This window comes from Cucurbita moschata, unplaced genomic scaffold, assembly GCF_002738365.1.
Source record: "Cucurbita moschata cultivar Rifu unplaced genomic scaffold, Cmos_1.0 Cmo_Scf00240, whole genome shotgun sequence".
In the NCBI taxonomy this organism is placed as follows: Eukaryota; Viridiplantae; Streptophyta; class Magnoliopsida; order Cucurbitales; family Cucurbitaceae; genus Cucurbita; species Cucurbita moschata.
The window spans coordinates 2122-10368 of NW_019268756.1; positions in this window are offsets into that span (position 1 = coordinate 2122).

Here is an 8247-nt window from a genome sequence, read left to right on the forward strand (position 1 = left end):
TTTTCTGAATGATCGTCGGGTTAGACTCCGTTACTACTAGTCATTTTGCTAAGGGCATGTAACTGACTTTGTGTTTCAGCAGGACGTTCATTCCTGACACGATGTCGAAGTCAACCATTTCAACAATCACTAAACAATTTGCCTAGTCCAAGTCTCCAGCTTGATTAGAGTTCTCATTGTGACTCTTAAGACAGGTAAAGCTTCCAAGAAATCGGGTCTGAGTTTGATATTATTTGATTTTGGGTATGGACACAACTAGCTGATTTCTTTTGATTACATTAATGAATGTATGTAGATGTTTAAAGTGTTGATCTTAATTGTTTTAGAAAATATCAACACATCATCAACTATCGAAATTTTTTTAAAGGATTTAAAATATCATTCATAATCTTATGAATTCGGATGGAGCGTTTTTCAGCCTAAATGGCATGACGTTCCTCTCGTATTTTCTAAATTTGACATAAATGCTATTTTATATTTGTCCTTTTAGGAAACTAGAATTTTCCGAAATCCCAATTTCATGTCGAATTTTATAAAAATATTTGACTCTAAATTCTTTTTATCAAATCATTTTTGTTTTGGATTGGATATCTTATTTATTCTAAAACCTTATTCAAAGGTTTGTAGTTAATTACCAGTATTAGAATTTCTGGTGCCATGTTGTTACCCTAAAATGTCAGACATGACCACATGCTCTTTGAAGACCTTATCAGCTTCCTCTGCAAAATATCACCTAAAATGTCATAGTATTTAGTGTTTGATGCTTTTTGACTTAACCCTAGGGTTCTATTTACGGTGAACTTGTGATAATTTTTGTCAAGTTATATATTTGAACACGTAATACATTAAGATATAATATCTTATTTAAATAATATTAAAATGTCGTAGAATATCATAATATATGTTTTATTAATATGAATCTCATTCAAATTTCGAATATATTTTTTTATTAAATGTTTATGATACACATCAATTATTTTAATATTTGACATATCAAATACGTTAATATGTTTTGATATTATAGTTCAAGACTATAGGAACCTTCTCAGAGGACCTAAGAGTTACATTGGCCCACAATGCATCTCATGGACGATACAAAACTATGGTAGCACTTGAAGGTGAATGGTATAAAAAACTGGTCATGCACCAAAAAATCATGGGAAGACCATTGATGGAATTGAAGCAATTGGTGCTCCCCTGGATGGGTTACCAATCAAAGACCTAATGTTTGATGTTGACTCTTTTGAAGAAAGAGCCACAGGATCGAACAATAAGAAACGCGGCGGTAGCTATGAGAACTCTATCACACACATAAAAAAACGTGTCGAAGAGTTAGACATTACACAGAAGATCTGGCTTTCATCGAGGAGACCCGAGTTTGATTCTCGACAATGAAATTTTATTTTCTTATTTCTTTTATTTTATAGTTTCATCTTTTGTCACCAATTATATTTAAACTTTACTTAGGTTTGAGAAGCACTATAATGGATGAGTTCAATAGTATCTTAAATTCAAAAGACTTTTATGAACTTGGTTTGAGAGGCACTATAATGGTCAAGTTTAATAGTATCCTAGATTAAAATGACTTTTATGAACTTTGAACCTTTAATAGTGTTATGTCATAGATATTTGGTTCAATTTCAACAAGTGAGGTTGACGTCATTCAAATGGTTAATGTGATAATCCGGTCATTTTCAAGGCCTCTTTTGTTGAACGCCATCATGGTTGAGATGACTGAGATGAGCACCAGAGTGAGGGTCATAGAGAACCACACCCCAAGCCAAGCTCATGATGGGCTTAACAAACTGAAAATTCAAAAACACAAACCCTTAAATGGGAACCGGGATGCTAAGGAATTAAAAAACTTTATTTTTGACGTATAACAATACTTGAAGGTTACAGGAACTTGCTCATAGGACCTAAGAGTTACGTTGGCCACAATGCATCTCATGGATGGTGGCGCTCAAAGGTGGATGATATAAAAAATGAGTCATGCACCATAAACTCATGGGAAGACTGTTGATGAAATCGATGCAATCGACGCTCCCCTTCATGGGTTGCCAATTAAAGACCTCACGTTTGATATTGACTCTTTTGAAGAAAAAGCCACACGATCAAACACCTCGAAATGTCTCGGTAGCTCTAAGAACTCTATCATACGACCTGAGAGATGAGGGCTACAGGAACTTTCTCATACGACCTGAGAGTTACGTTAGCCGCAGTGCATCTCATGGACGGTGCAAAACTAGGGTAGTGCTCGAAGGTGAATGGTATAAAAAATGGGTCATGCACCATAAACTCATGGGAAGATCGTTGATGGAATCGATGCAATCGACGCTCCCATGGATGGGTTGCCAATCAAAGACCTAACATTTGATATTGACTTTTTTGAAGAAAGAGCCACACAATCGAACAGCTTGAAACGTCGCGGTAGCCCTGAGAACTCTAACACACGCAAGGAAGGACGTGTCGAAGAGTTAGACATTAAGCAAAAGATCATGCTAAAACTCTTCAACGATCTGACAAAAGACTTCAGGACATCAACACAAAAAATCCATTGTCGTCCAGCGATCAGGATATCTGGCTTTCGCCCTCGAGACTCGAGTTCAATTCTCGGCAATGGAATATTACTTTCTTATTTCATTTTCTTTTACAGTTTATATCTTAGATTAAAAAGACTTTTATGAACTTCGTACCTTTGTTAGAGTTATGTTATAGATATTTTGTTCAATTTCAAATGGTTAATGCGATAATCCAGTCGTGTTCGAGGTCTCTCTTGTTGAACGACATCATGGTTGAGATGAGCAGGTGATTCAAATGGTTAATGCGATAATCCAGTCGTGTTCGAGGTCTCTCTTGTTGAACGACATCATGGTTGAGATGAGCAGGTGATTCAAATGGTTAATGTCACTTTATTTGATTCAAATTGTTAATGTGATAATCCAGTTGAATAGTTACAGGTAATTTCCAAGGTCTCTCTTATTGAACTCCAACAAGACTGAAATGATTGAGATGAGCACTTGAGTGAGTTTGACAAAATTGAAATAAAATCAAATAAAATCACTAAAAAAATCAATAAAATAGAAAAAAAAAATTGAAAAAAAATTAGCCTTATGACAGTTCCTTCAACTCGAAGGGCGAAAGGCGGTAAATAAAGGATTCCTTCGCCCAAGACCCATGATCCAACTCCCAACATGGAAATATAAGCTATAGAATCATTCCAAGAACCTCAATGGATGGGTTACAAACTCACATTACCAATCTCGACAACTGGACATGTCATCAACGTTAGAAGAACGACCACATCAAAGCAAGTCATGAGGATAGAAGATACCGTTGAAGGATGATAGACCAGCCGTAATCTTCAGCCCAACGAGCCAAGCTTTGGTAGAAGCAAGAACCCTTGTATTAAAGAAATTAACACCTTCTTATACAAAATTTGGATCAACCAAGAGATAAAGCTAGAATTAGATGATGAGATCCAAGATTGAGAAACAAAATTTGGAACCTTTTTCTATATTGAGTCACTTCAATATCCAACTTAATCAAGGCTTGATTGAATGACTGAGATGCAATCTACCACAAGAATTGCCTGAAACTTAGAAATGACAAAGATATGCTCAGATTTCTATAAGGGGGATCGTCTCAACTTGAGAGGTCAATTTCATTGATCACAAATATGCTTTTACATAATAATTTGTGGGTATTTATAGTCTCCCAACAAAAGAACTTAGTGGCCGTGATTTAATCTCGATCCCTTTAAATCTCCACAGAAGACGAAATCAATTTGAGCATTACAAACTTTATGAAATTAAAATAATAAATAAAGTTTAAGGTCGCGATTAAGAACCTACTAGTAGGTTACTATGTTTTACTCACTCCATGTTTATCATTTTTTTTTCAAGTAACTAAGAGTTGGTAGTGGATGAGAGTGGAATTTGGAGTGTGGGCCATGGACTAACCTCTATTTTTAATCTAGTATTTTTTGTTCTTCTTTTCAGTCTGCTTCTTATTTTGTGTTTGTAACGAGTATGTATATGTAACACCCCAAAAATGAAGGAAATTAGATCCCATAAGAATAAGCCACTCATGAAAGACCCAAAGGATAGAAAGGAAAAAAAATTAAACGATTAAGCAAGAACAAGGGACTTAGTCAAGTAACTCGTGTACCCTGACAAGTGATTTCAAGGTGTTAAAAGACCTTTTGAAAAGGATTGGAAAGGAAAAAGTAAATGAAAAAGGCAAAAAAGGCATTTTATCAATTATCAAGAATCTTTCGGTATTTGTAATTCCTTATCTTGAAGGAGTCTCAAGATTCAAAATCATCCAAAAATGATCAAAAAGCGATGAGGAATTTGTAGAAAAATTATGGATTTTTCAAGAAAAATAATAATAAAATATTCGAAAAGTGGCAAATTACCAAAATACCTCTTGAAGAATGGATAATTATAGAAATGCCACTCTAATTAGAATCAGAGCATCTAACGTGACCATCCGAGCAAAATCCTTCGAACTCAAATTTCAACCATTGGATCTCCTCCAAAATTTGATATGATCTAGAACAAACACGTACAGAGCATCACATCCAACGACTAGTATTCAAAAGCCAAGGTCGGTAAGGATATGATCGAAGTTGATATCTCCGGAAAATTATCCAAAAAGTTCAATCTCTAAGTAACGAAGATTCTGGAGCTCTCAGTGTCGGTTTAAGCTCCTCCTATAAAGTCTAAAGTAGGAGCAAAAATACGGAATAAGAACCGAGAAAGGTCAATCCCCCAATCGAAGGCAATAAGCGTTTAGATTGTGGGTCTCCTACTCTCAGATTTCTTCCAAATTCGAGAGAAATCCTCCACCATTTCTCTTCAAACTTCTAAATAACGAAGAATCTGGAGCTCTCAATGTCGGTTTAAGCTCCTCCTATAAAGTCTAAAGTAGGAGCAACCATACGGAATAAGAATTGAGAAAGGTCGATCCCCCAATCGAAGACAATAAGCGTTTATATTATGGGTCTCCTACTCTCAGATTTCTTCCAAATTTGAGAGCAATCCTCCACCATTTCTCTTCAAACTTATTCCTACCATTTCTCTTCAAACTTATTCCTACCATTTCTCAACAAGATTACCCACAAGTTCTATGAAGGATTAGAGTGCTGAAAGTGCCTAGAAACCATTCCCCTAATTCAATCAGCCATTGAAGAACTTCAAGAAAAACATGAAAATCCAATCCGAGGATACATGATGATTCGTCGAGCAAGAATTATTCCAATAAGTTTCTGCACCTCCAAGGAATGCTTCCATAGAAGACCACAAAGAAAAATAACATCGAGAACATGTCCAATTGAAGGAAATAGGTTTCGAAATTAAATTGGGGATAAGAGTCGAATTCTTATCTACGATCTCTTTTCCTTCAAATTAAGGATTCCTCTAGCTTCAGAGGAAGAATTGAATAAACTTGATGAAGGAATCGAGAGATGAAACATCGTAGAACAAGCTACCCAAGAGATCGAAAATATGGCGTTTCGAGTGAGTTGCATACCGAGAATGATTTTTGGAAATTAAGGTCTTACACTCAAAGACGTTCCTCCAAACAAATTCCTATAGCCTGAAGAAACGATATGGAAGAGGTTCAATGAAGAAATAGGGCCTTGAAATCCCCTAGAATCGGCTACCCAATAAAAAATCCTTTGTTTTATCTCCAGCGATAAATTATATTTTGGATGAACTTTCGAAGCGAATATCTTAGGCTACGATCCACGAGAAGGTATCATCAAATCAATCCCTAGCCCTTCCTTATAATACCCATCTTTAAGTTTCACGAAGAAATCGAGGAGAGAAACGCTGTAAATGTGGCTGTACAGGCCAAGTTTTAGATGGCGGCAATGCGAAAAATGCGCATCTTCTTCTTGTTCAGAGGAAGAAAACGATGATTTGGCTAGTTCAACTAAACTGTCCAAGTCAACTAAAAATTTGACATTTTCTCGGGTTTTCTCAATTTTAACCCCATTTAAGACCGATTCTGATAGAAAATCTTATGGTTTCAGAAGCTAGACACAATAAGCAGTACGTGGAAGGAAATTTGAAGTAATTCAGATAATGGAAGCTCAAGAATGGACGTTCCAAACGTCGACGACGAGGCAAGTAGCCACCTTGGACTTTTGTTAAGAAATACTTGTAGAAATCACTTGGATTTTCATATGAACCCTAAATCAAGTATGAATTAAGGATATATGAAAGAAAAACCCAAAGAACCGTGAGTTAAGACCCTGAACCGATTAAATAGCTCGAGATTTAAGTAACATTAAAATAACCCACTATATGAGCTCCGCTTCCTATCAAATTCTAATACTAAGCATATTATAGTATGTTGAGGTTAGATATGAAATTTGGTGGTCATTGGATAAGAATAAGTAGGTAAACCAAGAAATGGTGTAAAATGACCATAATGCCCCTAAGGTAATTTACCTTCGGTTCATGACCTAGATGACCTTCAAATGCTATGAAATTCATCAGTAGATCTTATTTTATGAAGTGTTATATGAATCCTTATCCCAAAAGGTTTATATTAGGTAATGAAGTTTGGGAGTTATTGGAAAACTTTAATTAGCGAAACCAAGATACGAGAGAAAATGCTCATCACGAAACATATGACCTTTGCCTGAATTACGATGTTTATAAGTTTTGTAGTCAATGTTCCCAATGTTTGCTGCACACGAAAAAAGATAAGGGATGTTAAATTTTTAAGTCACTTTTGGAAAGTATGGTGGATAAATTGGGTACCAAATTATTGTTTTCAACTCCATGTCATCCTCGGATTCATGAGCAAACTGAGGTGGTTAATAAAATATTAGGAGCATTGCTTAGGGCTATTATTTATAAGAATATTAAGTCATAAATTGGGTAACAAATTATTGTTTTCAACTACATGTCATCTTCAGATTAATGACTAAACTGAGGTGGTTAATAGAACATTAGGAGCATTGCTTAGGGCTATTATTTGTAAGAATATTAAGTCTTGGGACGAATGTTTGCCACTCATTGTTATCTTTTTGAAGTTGCTTACGGATTTAATCTACTTACGCGTCTTGATTTGCTTTCTAACAATTATATCAAATTGAAGCATGCAATATAATAAGATTTGAAAACCTATTTGAAATAGGTTTTTTAAACCTTGAACCAAGAAGTAATTTAGAAGGGTATTTGGAAAGAAAAAAAGAAAAAAAAAGGATGCTATATTTAATTATAATTTACCAGTGTCTTTATAACATGTTAATTAAAAAGAGGAAACAACAAGAATAAACAAACAAAGGAAATTTGTGTATGTATGATTCTCTTCAAATCTTGGAAACTACGAGGATTCCTCTCCTTTCTTGACATAAAGACTTACTTTTTCGGGACTTGGACCATAAAGAGTCATCTACTCTTACTCCTACTCCCTTCTCTAAGAATCAACATAGCATAATCATCTGTCGTCACAATCCTTTTAAGGAAGATGCCCCCAAATAACCAGTGAACAATAACATTTAAAGAAGTTTCAGAGAGCGAGAAGAGGAATGTGATAGAAGTTGCCCTAGGTAAAACTTCTTTAAATGTCTTAGCCAATCATGACCTCAAAATGAGGAGTCTCTTGGACAACAAATGTCTTAGCCAATTGTGACGGTCATGATCGCTCAAAGCGTGTCACCCAAATAATCGGTAAACAATAACATTGCCCAAATAACCGCCTTGGAAAACAAATCGTTTACAAGAATTGTTGAGACATGCAACATGCAACCACAGGCAACACGCCTTAGGCAATCATGACTGTGACATCTGCCCCCACACAATTTATTGGATGAGGCTGACTTTGGTCTCTCGATGCGCTTCCGGCTGATCTCATAATGAGGAGTCTCTTCCAACCTACTAGGTGCTGTTGAAAATCACTTCTTGGTTTGTTAAGTCTTCATGTCTTCTATGTTCGTGTCTTCCCTACTTTCTTCGCTTGAAACTTTTTCTTATTTGTATGACGTCATACCACCTGCTTCTGCTTGATGTCTTCTTGGTCGAAATAATAACGTTTCAAGTTACTAACGTGGACAACAAGGTTAGTCCACATCCATAAGAGCAATTGGATTCTATATGATGTCTTCGTAATCTTATGGATAACTTTAACTAGTCCATAGTATTTTCACACCAGTCTTTGGTTCTTGTTACTTTGAACTCGAAGTTTATTTGAACTTAACTTATATGAACTCTTTATTTTTCTTGAAAT